Source organism: Suricata suricatta, chromosome 8 (genome assembly GCF_006229205.1).
Source record: "Suricata suricatta isolate VVHF042 chromosome 8, meerkat_22Aug2017_6uvM2_HiC, whole genome shotgun sequence".
In the NCBI taxonomy this organism is placed as follows: domain Eukaryota; kingdom Metazoa; phylum Chordata; class Mammalia; order Carnivora; family Herpestidae; genus Suricata; species Suricata suricatta.
The window spans coordinates 139,999,028-140,013,503 of NC_043707.1; positions in this window are offsets into that span (position 1 = coordinate 139,999,028).

Here is a 14,476-nt window from a genome sequence, read left to right on the forward strand (position 1 = left end):
CTCCGGAGCCTCCAGGGCCGTGCCCCCCTGGGGGGCGGGAAGCAGAGGCGGGCGGGGCGCACCTGCTGCGTGAGGGCCTTTCCCGGGCTTCTCGCCCACTTGACCCGTCCCTGATGCCTGAGGCAGCGCCCACAGTCCACTTTGTCTCCTGCACACACGGGGAACAAGTGTCACCGTCCCTATCTGACCCCCGACGCACCCGAGGCAGGCGCCACGGCGCACACGCGCCCCCACACCCACTCCCAGGTGAGGACCCCAGGAGCCCCCCCCCGTGACCCCTGCAGACCCAGCGCTTCTAGGTGGAGGCATCTGTCTGGCTCCCCCTCCCGGGAGAGCCGCTCAGCCCTCAAACATCACGTCAGCTCCTCCAGGGCTGGGAAGAGGGAGCAGCGTCTGGAGGGTGCCGGGCCTGGATCTCAAGCCCACGCAGGGACTCCCCTCCTCCAGGAAGCCTCCTGCCCATCGCTGCACCACTCTGGCCTCCGGAACGGCTCCCTCCAATCCCAGCTCCTGGGGTGCCCAGGTCTCTATGCCCCGCTGAGCTATGAGGCAAAGATATTTAGGAAAGACTCTGAGAAAAAATGGGCATATTCCTGGGAAAACACAAAGTACCAAGCATGGCCCAAGAAGAAATAAAAAAACTTAGATTTAAAATGGGAATCAAAGTTTTCACTCTTCTCAAGAGCCTAATGCCAAAACAATTTACAGCCTCTTCCCAAAGGCAGATAATCGGTATCTTAAACAAACTTTTCTAGAAAATAATAATAGAGGTAAAACAGGTTTCATTTTAAGACACTCGTGTCCTCTTGCTCCAAATCTGGGTGAGGGCCACACGAGGTCAGTTTTCCTTATAAACTCAGGGAGGAGAATCTCGAATGAAATATCAGCTAACAGGTGCCCACGGCATGTTTTAAAATACACGGTCACAGGGCGCCTGGGGAAAAATTGAGCCTCTGACTCTTGGTTTCGGGTCAGGTCATGATCTCACAGGTTCATGGGTTTGAGCCCCAAGTCGGGCTCTGAACTGACAACGCAGAGCCCGCTTGGGAGTCTCTCTTTCTCTCTCTCTCTCTCTCTCTCCACCTCTCCCCCACTCATGCTATTTGTCTCCCTCTAAAATAATAATCAAAAAAGTACACACTCACCAGAACGCCTCAAGTAGAAAAGACAGTATCTTCAAATGTTGACGAGAACGGGAGCGGCCAGAGCAGCATCGACAGGCGTGGGGTAAAGACCCGGCGGCTGCTTATAAACCCGAACACGCAGACGCCCCGCGACCCAGCAGCCGCGCCTCAGGATGTGTCCCAAGAGAAACGAAAACGTGCGTCCTCAGAATGGCTTGTGTGAGAATATTCACAGCGATTTTATTCGTAGCCTCCAAGAAACGGGAGCGTCCCGCGCGCCCCCGGCGGGAGGGAGGGTGATGGTCAAGGTGAACGGAGCACCGCCAGTCCACTCGGCGCCCGGCGGATCTCAAAACCCGGCGTCCGTCTGGAAGAAGCCAGACGCAAAGGTGCGCACCGTGACATTCAGTTTACGTGAGGTTGTGGCGCAGACGACGCTCATTCACGGTGGGAAAAATCAGAGCGACGTTGACCTCTGGGCAGGCGGGGGCTGGGGCGGAGCACGAGGAAGCATTCTGGGCGAGCGACCTGCCTCTCCGTTGGGGTTTGGGTCACACGGGTGTGTGCGCTTGACAAGAGCCTTGTATGGAAATCGTGTTTCAAAAGGGACAATAAAGGGCCAGGCAGAAACACCGAACTCTAGGGAGTGTCCAGGCTGGAGGATTCAGGGGGAAGCGAGCTGAGTAGGAATCACAACAACTGACCTTGACGTGCCTCCGAAGGAAATAAAATGTGCTGGCACCGTGAGTACAGCCAACCCCGGACCGCACACTTCACCGCTGCTGCGAGACTGGGCGCTACCTGTCGTCACCGCGAAAAACAAACGGTGATTAGGCGCGCTAATGCAGATGCTAGCTAATCATACTGCAATATATAAATGCGTCAAATCACCGTGTGGCTTCAGACCCGCCCGCGCCGCACGCCGGCTACGGCAGATCAATAAAAATAACCTACCTTTAACAAAGTAAAAAAAAAAGATGAGCCGATGGATGGATACAGGGATGGGTGAGTGAACAGAAGTGATAAAGCGTGTTGGGTAAAGTATGAATGAAAATGGTGTCAAACGTTCGTAGGTTTTGTTAGGAATGGAGCCGTCTAAGCGGTCGTCTTAATGTAGACGTTCACAGGAAAGTTCAACTTTTCCACGTTTGAAAAACTCCATAATAACATGTTGGAAAGGATACAATGTGCTCAGAGAGGGTTTTCCCCAGGGAGGCGGACATTGTTTCAATTCAGAAAACGATCAGCTTCGTCAACGGACTAAGGAAAAAAACCAATGGGCGCAGAGTAAGGATTGGATCAAGGTTCTCGCTTACTGTCTTTCTAGAGGCTCCGAAAACCAGAGCCTGAGCAGCTTTCTCAACCTGGTAAAGGGGGTCTTCACAACGGGGCCCCGAGGGCTGCCTGCGCGGCGGGGGGCGGAGCCTTCTCCCGTGGGCGGGGCGGTCCTGCCTCCTCCAGCGGATGCGCGCAGGAAATCAGGCATCGAAAAGCTGAAAGGAAAGAATGAACCTATCCTTTCTGGCAAGAATGAAAATACACAAGGAATAAAGTAAGAACAAAGATAGAAAGAACCGTCATCTCTTTGATGGTCAAAACCCTGAATGACGAACAAGAGCCACAGCAGCAAAATAATTAGAGTTTGGTGAGATTCCAGGTTAAAAAGAGACCAACTTGGGGCGCCTGGGAGGCTCAGTCAGTGAGGCGTCCGACTTCGGCTCAGGTCATGATCTCAGGGTTTGTGGGTTCAAGCCCCGCGTTGGGCTCCGTGCTGACAGCTCAGAGCCTGGAGCCTGCTTCCAATTCAGTGTCTCCTTCCCTCTCTCTCTCTCTCTCTCTCTCTCTCTCTCTCTCTCTGCCCCTCCTCTTCTCATGCTGTCTCTCTCTCAAAAATAAACATTAAAAATTTTTTAAATTTTTATTTATTTGTTTATTTATTTTGAGGGACAGAGAGAGACAGAGCATGAAAAGGGGAGGGTCAGAGAAAGAGGGAGACACAGAATCTGAAGAGAGGCTCCAGGCTCTGAGCTGTCAGCACAGAGCCTGATGTGGGGCCTTGCACCCACAAACCAGAGATCATGACCTGGGCCAAAGTTGGATGCTTCACCGACTGAGCCCCCAGGAGCCCCTAAAATAGTTTTTTAAAAGGAGACCAACTCGCACACGGGCCAGCAGCCATCAATGAGAAAAGGTAGCAGAGACTGTAGGAAGCTGTCCCCGCCAGCGTGACATCCCGGGGACTGGGAATCGGCCCGGGGAGGAGCTCACCAGGCTTCTCCGGGAGCCGCGTCAATGTGGGAGCAGAACAGCCGGATGAGGGGGAGCCGTGCGGGGACAGGCGGGGTTGAGAGTCATCGCATCCAGAAACAGGCTTGGAGGGAGGCTGGGCTCACGCCCACGGTCCACTCTGCACAGACGGTGGCACTTCCGCGGATGGACTTGGGAATCTGACTTGCCAGGTGGGGAAAAAGAATTCAGTTCTTCACACAGGTGCGCAGTGGACGGAGAAGACCCCAGGTGTGACAGGCGAAAGCACAGCAGGTGTGGTAACGAAAGCAAAGGAGGGGTACTGGTCATCTTGGGAAGGGAAAGAACTTTCTTAATTAGACCCAGGGCCTTTACCTGTCGCTGAGGGTCAGGGGATGCGGCCGTGTCTGAACTAAATATGCGAACAGGCAGGGGCACCTGGGGGCTCAGTCGGTTAAGCCTCTGACTTCGGCTTAGATCATGAGTTCAAGCTCCATGTCAGGCTCTGTGCTGACAGCTCAGAGTCTGGAGCTGCTTCAGATTCTGTGTCTCCCTCTCTCTCTGACCCTCCCCTGCTCCTGCTGTCTCTGTCTCTCAAAAATAAATGAATATTAAAAGAATTAAATTAAAAAAATATAGACAGTCATAAAATTATGTCGAAGAGATCATGGGTCCGGCTGAGAGGACGCTCGGGGACACTAATGAGGCAGAGACAGTGCGCCCCGGATCCTGGACCCCCGGGAGGACGCACGGCAGAGAGGGTCTTGGGCGGGGCACCTCGCCGCCGACACACGGAGATTTTCTAACTCAGCAGTATCAGAAACGCCACTGGGAAGGGAAGGACTCCCCCTCGCGTCCCGCACATCTGCAGACACGCGGAGGACGACCACGGGTGAGTGAGCGGGTGGGGACAGGAGCCCTGTCCCCCCAGGGGACGTGTCCTCGAGTCCGGGCACCGGCAGTGGTCGGACCGCAGGGAGTTTGGCCCTGGCCTGTCGCCTCCCGCAGACCCCTGCTCCCAGGCCCACGCCTGCCTTCCTCGGGCAGGGGCAGGGGCACGGCGGCCCCCGGGGGGCGCTGGGGACAGGGCGGGTCGCCCGCTGCGGAAAACCGCACGAGCAGGAGAGGCGAGGCCCCGGGGTCGGGCCACACGTGAACAGAGCTTTAAAACCATCCACACAGATCGTGAGGAGCCAACAGCCCTGGCGCAGGGCAGGCTACACGTGCCCACACGCGCGCACGTGCACCCACACACAACACGCACACACACAACATCAAGTCCAGAGCCCTGAAGGCAGCCGCTGCCCCAGCCCCCAGGCCACAGGGACTAGAGGGTGCCCAGGACTGCAGCCCCGGAGCTGCTGGGGCAGGGACGCCCCTCCTGGGTCCCAGAGATGAGCAGCAGGTGTGTGGCTGCAGGTGCGTGGCCCCAGGTTCATGGCCCCAGGTTCATGGCCAGCCCCGGCTCCTCTGAGTGGGCTGAGCAGAGCCCCTGGGGGCTGGCGGTCAGCAGCAGTGTCTAGCCTGCCACAGGCTTCAGGCGTGGGGACAGGGGAGGGGTGGGAGATTTGGGCCCCATGACCCCCCTGCCCCGCTCACGGTGTGCACTCCAGCTCACACCGGCGTTCCCGCAGGTTGTCCTGACGGTGGGGGGCGGGGGGGGGGGCGGGAAGGCACAGTCCCAGGAGGTCAGCTCTCGCTTCCCTCCCCCCACCCCCGCCTGACCCTTTCTCGGGCCCTCAGCTGTTTCCTGTGCTTTCTAGGCTTTTCACATTTCCTGTTTTTCACGTGGGGAAACTGAGTCACAGAGCAGCCAGATAACATTCCCATGGTCCCAGAGCTGGTGAGTGTTGGGCTCAGTTTCGCACCGAGGCTTACTGGCTGTCCCACACCCACAGCCACCTGGGCAGGGGAAGAAGGTGGGGTCAGAGGAGGAAATCAAAGGCAAGCGTCCCTGGTGCGCGGCCGCGTCAGGCCTGGCCAGCACCGGGTGGAGCGTGGGGTCCGGCCGCATCCCTGGACTGTTCCTGCGTCCCGGCCTCAGGACCTTCAGACGTGTGCTTCACCCTCTCCTCCGTGTCACTTCCTGCTTTCCCCGCCTATCTCAGCTCAGGCATCGCTGCCTCTGGGAAGCCTTCCCTGATTGCTCTGAGGAGAGAAGGCACAGTCTTGTAGAGGCTTTGAAACAAGTATTTGATAAACGCGCATTGATTTTACTTCACTCAGGGATTGATGCAGGGTCGGGAAGGTGTGCAAGTGGCCCGAAGGACAGCGAGAGCCCTGGCATCGGCCTCGCAGGTGGACCCGCCCCCGGCGCCACAGCCCGGGATGGCAGGGGCACTCCTGTGCACACCCTGCCCATCCCCGCGGTGCTCGGGCCCCGGGAGGCACAGACCCTGGGCCAGGACGGCACTGCCAGGCTGGGCCCCAGACTGACACCGGCTTCCAGGTGCGGTTTTCCCCGGGTCAGTCCACACACTGGTGCCACGGCGCCTGCCAGGCGCTCTGCGTGGCCCCTCTGCCCCCCCCCCCTGCAGGGGTCACCGAAGAGTCCCAAAGCACAGTCTGCTTGGGGGACACACGTCCGCCTCTCACAGCTCCTCCCCCAGCAGATGACCGCCTTCTCTGATGGCTCCCCCTCCTCCCAGCACCCTGTGCCAGGAGGGGACGACCCGGCTCGGAGACCAGCCCTGGAAGGTCCGTCCCCTCGCCTCGTCCGAGAAGGAAGTTCTGTCTTCCGGCCTAGGGTTTGGGGCAAGAAGTGTCGCTCCTTATCCTCAGGACAGAGAGAAACCCGTGAACCTCAGGCGGCTGTGTGACTCTGCGGGAGATGGACCCTGGTCTCGTGTGCGCACAAGGACACGGCATCACCGCAGGCTCCGGCCTCAGGCGAGTGCCGGCGGGCGAGGGGCCGGGGGGGCCGGGAGAGAGCGCCATGCGGCGTGGCCCCGCCTCCATACCGACTTCCCTCCGTCTGTGCCCGGTGCCCACCCTGGGCGTCCCTGACCTGCTGGCCCCAGGGACCACACACACTGACACACGCGTGTCTGTGGGTCTCTGTCATGTGTGCGTGTGGACACGTGTGTCCGTGCACACGTGTTCATGCATGTGCGTGCGGGTGCACCTTCACACTGGCTGCACGTACACGCATGTCTGTGCATCTCTGTCGTGTGGACACGTGCAGCCCCACAATGCACACCTCCCCACCTACGAGGGTCCCCAGGATGCAGGCGGCTTAGCCAGGCGGGTCCGGGAGTCTGCTCCATGCTCACGGCCGTGCCCTGAGGGCTAGAGTCACAGCCTGGTGGGGGAGTCACTAAAGCTGCTCACCTGAACGGGTCACTCAGCTCCTCAGCTAGTGCCCATCAGGCTCACGGTAACTCCCGTTGTGTGGACTGGGTGCGACGTTGGAGTGACTTGCCAGCTAAGGCTGGGCGTTGCTGTGGTTTTGTTGCAGAAATCTTAAATTAGAACTTGGCCTTTGAGAGCTTGGCCCCTGTGTTTTATCCGCCAGGTCTCAGAAAGGCGAGCTGTGTCTCGTGATGTTTGTTGATGTCTCCGTGAGCTCGGGGAGTGAGCGCTGGGAGAGCGTGGTGCGTGGCCGTCGGTTCGGCCCAAGGCCCACCCTCTCGGGCTCCTCCGTGGCCGGACGGCACTCTCTGCACTTCACATTGGGACCCAGCTGCCTCTGGGGCCCACGCAGATCTGTGTGCAAATGCGTGGGATTTGGCCGGCGTGGGCAACAGGGCCGGGTGTCCGGCGCCCCGCAGAGGTGCGGCCCTGAGGTGCCTCGTGAGCCTGACCCTTCGGTGCGGGGCGTGTGGCGGCCGCGGGCCTGGCGGTGTGAGGTGAGACCCCAAGCTGACCAGCACCGGTCTCCGCCTGCGAGCCCAGCGTGAGCCACAGGGCTCCCTGCGTCCGTGCCCCGCACCCCTGCGCCGTGGGAAGCACCTGGCGGTGACGCTATTCGGAGCAGAGAGCATATTGCACTAAATGTCCTAAACACTTTCCCTCGTGATGTGCACGGGGCAGGTCCAATGAGGTGTGCGTGCGTGCGTGCGTGTGCGTGTGTGCACCCCGCGTGCAGAGAGACGGACCCGGAGAACTGACCGGAAGGCTGTCGGCTGGCGGAGCTCCTTCCTCCGCGGCCGGAGTTCCGCCTTCCGCCTTTGTTCTGTCCACGCCTTCACCTGATCAGGTGAGGCCCTCCACAGTGTGCGACGTGGTGTGCACTGCTCACTTAAACACTCGTCTCGTCTGCAAACATCTTCACAGCTGCATCCAGACCAGGGTTTGACCCAGCGTGTCGCACTGTGGCCTGGTCCGGCTGACCCACGAGACCACCATCTCTCGCCTGTTCAGGCTCGGCCCTGCCCTGGACCCCACGGGGAGAGCTGGGTGTCCGAGCTCGGGCTGTGGCTAAGCTCGTGGAAGGGAACGGGGCACTGGCGGGCTGGCTTGTGTACACGTGAATCACGTTCACCTCTCGAGCGAAGCCGGCCTGGGAAGGTGAAGTCAGCACGGAGTTCCCTAGGAAACGGGGCCGGACTGGCAGGCGGGGTCGAGGGCGTGTTTCCACACGCTGACCACAGCCTGCACTCGGGGAGCCCGGCCGCCTGCCCGCCAGGGCACGAGGGTGTCCCCAGCAGGGGGAGGACCGGAGGCTCTGACGGGGTTTGCCGCTGCTGTGCCCAGGGGCTCTCTCTGGAGCCCACGCCTCCCGCCAACCTTCGGACCTCAGGGCGTGAGGAGCCCCAGGGGTCCCCGCGGGTCCTCATGGGGCCCAGAGCAGGTGCTGGAAGGCGTCTGCAGGGGACACGGCTCCCGCTTCGCCGGGGCTCTGGGGACAGGGCTTTCCTGGAATCACAGGTTTTTCTGGGTAAGAGCCTTACCTCCCAGGTGCGTAGGCCAGAGCCAATATTTTCAGGTCTTTACAGTCTTACTTCCACTTTCCGATGGATGGTCCCGGGGATGAGTTTTATGTGACACATCCTCTGAGCTCCTTGTGAGATAAAGGGCTGCCCGCTCTGGGGGTGCGGAGTCCCCCCCTCAGCCTGTATGTCATCATAAAGCTGCGGCCGCCGAGGAGGGGAGGGGCTCTGCTCCCTGCCGGGACCACCTCGCCCTGCTCCGCCAGGCCTCCTGCCTGAGGGCACACACGAGGGGCCGCTGAGCTGTCCTCCGCCACTGACCCTGCAGGGGTGCGGCTGCCCCCGGAGGGCAACGCCTCCACCTGGATGTGCGGCCTTGCTGCACATCACTGGCTCCACACACGTTGGCCCGCAGGGGTCCCCGCCTTCCACAGTGGGGTCCCCGCCTTCCACAGTGGGGTCCCCATGCAAGCACAGCCTGCCCTCTGCTCCTGCTCCCTTCCAGCCTCTGGCTCACAGCCCAGGCCCCGCCCCCCCATGAAGCCGGGCGTGCCCCCAACATAGTCCTCTATTTGGTCCACTCTGGGGGTGTCTTCCCTGCTCCAGGTCCTTATGGACTCCACGGCACCCCAGTGCAAGGGACGGCAGTGTCCCCGTGTTTCCCGGGGCACCACCCAGCACAGACCGGCGGCTCGCTCAGCTCCGGCCCGGTAATCGGACAGGTCTGAGTCCCCCAGGGGCAGGGGTGAGGCGGCAGGCACCCCTCGGTCCGCATGCCCTTTCAGACCCGCCGCGGGGCTTGTGTGTGAGGTGCACAGGTACGTTGTGCGGAACGGGGGGACACGGAGCCCCCACACCTGCCCCTCCCCCCGCCGCACTTCCGCTCACAGGCCCGACAGTCTCTCGCTCCGAGCGGGCCGTGCTTGTTTTGGCTGCCGACAGCGGCCATCCTCGGAGACCCGGCTTGCATAACCGTGAGGTATCCGCTTTCTCCGCTGACGCCTCTCCGAGGCCTGAGATGGCCCTGGGGGGGCGGGCCAGCCTCCAGCTCCCTCCCCCAGGCGTGGGCCTGGCGCGGCCCCCGACTACAGGAGGCAGAAGGAGCCCCCGGCCTGCGGGAGCCAGGAGCAGCCCTCTCTGACCCAGCGGGCCGCCTCCGCCCTCTGACTGCATCCCTCCCAACGTCATCCCCGGGCCACCAGCTCTGTGGGCCTCGGTCAGGAGACGGCTGCTGGGGGCACGAGCCCGGAAGGCTCGGATGGATGTCCTTGTCGCCGGCCAGGCCCCCTCGAGAGGTGTCGGGAGCCCCGGCCGTGGCCCCAGACCTCGGTGTGGCCAGATGCCCTTGTGCGGAGACTCCGTGGCCCTGTGCCCTCAGGGCCCCGCCGCCCTCTCCCTTCGGCTTCCGCCGCCAAAACGTGGGGTGAGGGAAACAGGAGATTCGAATAATGGGTGCGAATCATCGTGTCTCCGAGCGAGCTGGAGCCGGCCCCGCTCCCAGCGCGGTGATAACTGGGGGCCGGCGTCTAACATTTCCGCGCTGCGAGCCAGGGCTGCTGCGACAATGAGCGCATTGTTCCCGGTGTCGGGCATTGTCACTGGGTGACAGACGGGATCGGCGCACTAGGAAAGGGGACGAGGCCCTGGACCCTCACCAGAAGGACGGGGGACACGCGGCCCGCTGCTGATGGCAGTGTGCACGGGGCCTGGTGACGGCCCACCCACAGCAGGACAGGCACCCATGGGAAGGATCCCGGGCACCCTCACGGCAGGCGGGGGGGGACGGGGGGAGGAGCAGAGGTTTTCATTTTTGGCAAAACCATGAGTCTGGAACCAGCACTGGCTTCGCTGCCCAGAGTGGCTGAGGGTTCAGGGGCCTCGGACTGGCCTCAGTCACCTCCCGGGGCAGCAGCGGGCACATGCCAGCCCCGCGCCAGGGGAACCAAGAATGACAATGTTCCAGGGGGCCAGGTCTTTGCACTCCCCCCTGGGGCCAGGCAGGGGTGGGCCGGTGCCCCCAGGAACCTTCTAGGAACCATGAAAAGTGAGCAGAACCGAGCGAGTCTCCCCCACCCGGGCCCTGCTCCCTCGGTGCTCCTCCCGCTTCAGGCCTGGTGGGCAGGGAGGGGGCAGGGGGCCCTCCCTCTGTCCTCGCCTCCGCCTGGAGCCCCGCCCCACCCTGCTCATCCCGGGTCAGCGTCCAGACCACCCCCTCAGGGCACGGCCTCTCTGTGGTGGGCCCCCTTGCAAGCATGTGAGGAAACTCAGACCTGGACACCCGACGCCCAGCTGTGCCTGCAGCCGGGACCTCGGGTTCTGACGTCACCCTCCTGGTGCCCGGGCAGCCCTCGTCTGGACCCCAGGCCCCTCGGCTGCAGCCCCTCCGCACGACCATCTCCTCGGGCCCAGGGGGCTGCACCCGGACCAGGCTCGGGGGCCAGAAGCCAGGGCACCACCTGAGCCCTCTCCGTGGGGCCTGTGGGAGGATGGAGAGTCAGAGGCATTTCTTTGGGGGTCAAGCCGACACCGTCAGTCTGCTCTCCCCACAGATGCCAGCCCCGCCCCTCCGGCCGTATGTTCAGAGGACAGCCGCCCCCTGCCCCCTGCCCCCCGAGAACGACCCACCTACCATGTCTTCCGAGGGGATGGCAGCCTCCGTGAGGGAAGGCAGAGGGCGCAGGGGCCAGGATGGGGCCGCGCTGGGGGAGGGGTGGGCCCAGGGCCCCTCCCAGACGGCCTGGACCCCAGCAGCCGCCCAGTTCTCTCCTCATCTGCCCTGGATTCCCAGAGCCTAAACTCTTAAGCTCCCGTAAATCCGCTCTCACATGGAAGTCAGCGAGCCGTATAATATGGAAGCTGTCCACGGTTGCACCTCCTTGGTTTACGAGTCCTCCCTGCCGGCACCCGGGCCTCCAGTGCCTGCGTCTCCAAGAACCCGGCCCTGCGGGCAGAGGAGCCCCTGTCCCCAGATTCGGGGAAGGGGAGGGGGCAGGATCACGGGGAGGGGGCACAGGGGAGCCGAGGAAGGGGTCCAGCACCGGGCCCCGCTCTCCATCGGGGGAAGGACGCTGCGGGAGCTCCGTGTGTCCTGTCCTCACGCTGCCCTCTGTCCCGGGTGGGGAGCCAGCACCCCCATGAGCAGCTCCCTCAGCCAGAGTCCTGGGGTCTCAAAGGTCCCACAGGGATCTTCAAACCTCAGAGCTGAGGATGGGGAGGGGGCACTGGCCCAGGGGCCCCTGGACACCTGAGGCTCTTTGGTGCCCACAGCACTCCCGGGCCTCCCGTCCATGCAGGCGTGCGAGGCTGTGGGCAGGAGAAGCAGCTCCCAGCTTGGTGCCACCCCTGCGTCACAGCGTCCAAGTTCGGAGCCTGGGCTGGTGCGGGACGCAGAGACCCCTGGGGCCGTCTGCTCCGCCACCTGCAGAGCCAGCGGGTCCTCACCCTGCGCAATCAGGGGCGTAGCTTCTGTCCGCCCATGCGCCCCTTTGCACTGCCCCCCGTTCCTTGGCAGCCACATGGCCTCATGGGGGACGGAGCAGTCCCCGGACCTGGGGGGGGCTCCTCCCTCCATAGCCTGTGCGGTGAACAAATGGGTGAGTGCACAGGGTCATCACAACCACAGCAGCTGAAGCCCCTTTCGGCAGAGGCCCGCTGCTGGGCGGGACAGTGAGCAGGGGGCGACCTTTCCCCCACGCGTCCGCGGGAGAGCGGCCTCCCCCTAGTCTCGTGGAGGGAATCTGCAGCCCGGCCCCCAGCCTGCCTGATGGACCAAGGCTGAGGCCACGGGGAGATGGTGGACACAGGACCAGACCCAGAGCGACTCGGGCGCTCTCTCTGGCTTCCTCCTTCCCAGGTGGCCACATGGCCCTGCATCAGCAGGCAGGAGCTTCTGCCCCAAACCTGACGGGATCTGGTTCCCCAGAGAGGGAATCAGGTGCTCCCAAAGTGGTAATGAGGTGCTCCCAGAGCTGGAACGAGGTGCTTCCAGGGTGGAAACTAGATGCTCCCAGAGCAGGAATGAGGTGCTCCCAGGAGCTGGAACTAAGTGCTCCCAGAGCTGGAACAACATGCTCCCCGGAGCGGGAACGAGGTGCTCCCCGGAGCCAGCGCCAGAATGGCTGCCTCGTCTCCCTGCACCCCTGCGCTGGGGCCCGTGAGGGAGGACAGCTGTGCCCCGAGGAGGAGGAGTGGTGCTCACCCCATCACAGAAGGGAACATGGAGACTGGGCAGCCCCATGGCTTCCCAGGGGCGCGCAGAGCTTGGCCCACACATGGCAGCACTGCTGGGGCCCTAGAGTCGTGCTCTGGTCCCCCAGGCGAGTGGACCCGGGCCCAGGAGGGAGCAAAGTGCCGGACAGTGGCCACAGCCATCTAGTGAGGGTCAGTGTCGTGCCCGGACCCTGAGGTGGGGAGGGTTGGCACCCAGACCACATCCCTAGAGGGCGACAGAGCCTGTGACTGGTGGACACCCCATGGGCCCCATTGGGGGTGTCCAGGGCTGGCCTCGGTCATGGAATCCAGGGGACAGGCACGAGGCAGGAGCACAAGGTGCATCCCCTGTGCGTCCTCTGCCTCCATGCCTGACACGCCCTCACCCTGATAAAGACTCTGCGTCTGGTCCCCCCCCACAAGACGTGGCTTTGCAGGGGCCCCACAGCCACGGCCGGAACCATTCCTGGCACCTGCTGGGAACCTCCGGTGGCTGGGGTTTAAGAGCAGGGGAACTGGGGCGCCTGGGAGACTCAGTCGGTTAAGCGTCTGATTACAGATCAGGTCATGATCTCACAGTTCGTGGGTTCGAGCCCCGTGTTGGGCTCTGCGCTGCCAGCTCAGAGCCTGGAGCCTGCTTTGGATTCTGTGCCTCCCTCTCTCTCTGCCCCGCCCCCTGCACATGCTCTGTTGCTCTCTCTCTCAAAAATAAAAACATTAAAAAAAAAAAAAGCAGGGGAACTGAGCACCATGAGGGGAAACCGCAGTGATGTGAACATCGCTGAACTCGGTGCCCTCAGGACACAGAGGAGCCCGGCTCCAAAGTCACACGGCTGACCTTCTGTCTGTGAGTGACTGCAGGGCCGCAGAGGCCCTCAGGAGGCGGGACAGGAGAGGGGACACGGTCTGGGCTCCGCCAGGGACGCGGCTGGCTGGAGCGAGGGGTGCACCTGCCTCTGTGCCCCAGCCCCCGCTTCAAGCAGAGCTGGCCTGCCTACAGCGCTTCCTTTCGTCTTGCACCCAAGTGTTGCTTCATAGATTTTGTTTGTGACCAGAAGGATGGGAAAGGGTGGGAAGGGCTTTGAAGGGGCCTCTGTCGAGATGTTGGGAGTGGGCTGGGGGGCCCCGGGGGCTCAGTCGGTTAAGCGTCCAATTTTAGCTCACGTCATGATCCCTCAGTTTGTGGGTTCAAGCCCCGCATCAGGCTCTGTGCTGACAGCTCAGAACCTGGAGCCTGCTTCAGATTCTGTGTCTCCCTTTCTCTCTCTGCCCCTCCCCTGCTTGTGCTCTGTCTCTCTGTCTCTCAAAAACAAATGTTAAAAAATTATTTTAAGAGATGTGGGGAGTGGGACCCATATCTTACAAATAAGAAAACGGGCTCAGATTCACTCCTTGGTCCCCTGGCAGGCAGGGTCCGAGGAGATCGAAGCCAGAGGAGGGTTCCCCTCCCTCCTCCAGGACCTAGCCCGCCTCCACGCCAAGCCCTGATCATTTCCGTTAGCCAGCCCCAGGCCGGCACAAGGGTAAAGCTGCAGACGGGAAGGCGGAACCCACAGCTGCTCCCGCTCCACCTCCATCACCAGCGGCAGCCTCGCCCTCCTGACACTCCCCTGGGCCCCACACTCCCTCGGGGAAGCCAGAATTAGACCAGACCTGGTACAGAGCTCCTGCTATGGGCTCTGCCAGGGACTGGGCACTTTCCCTCCCCATACCATAGCACCCCAGGGACAAAGTGCTGAAGATGACCTATAGGTCAGAACATTGCTGTCCCTGTCATCAACACCACCACCATGGCCACCACCATCATCACTGCCATCATCACTGCCATCACCATCATCACCATCATCACCATCATCACCATCATCACCGCCATCATCACTGCCATCACCATCATCACCGCCATCATCACCATCATCACTGCCATCACCATCATCATAACCATCACCACCATCACCATCATCACCATCATCATCACCACCATCACCACCATCATCACCATCATCATCACCACCATCACCACCATCA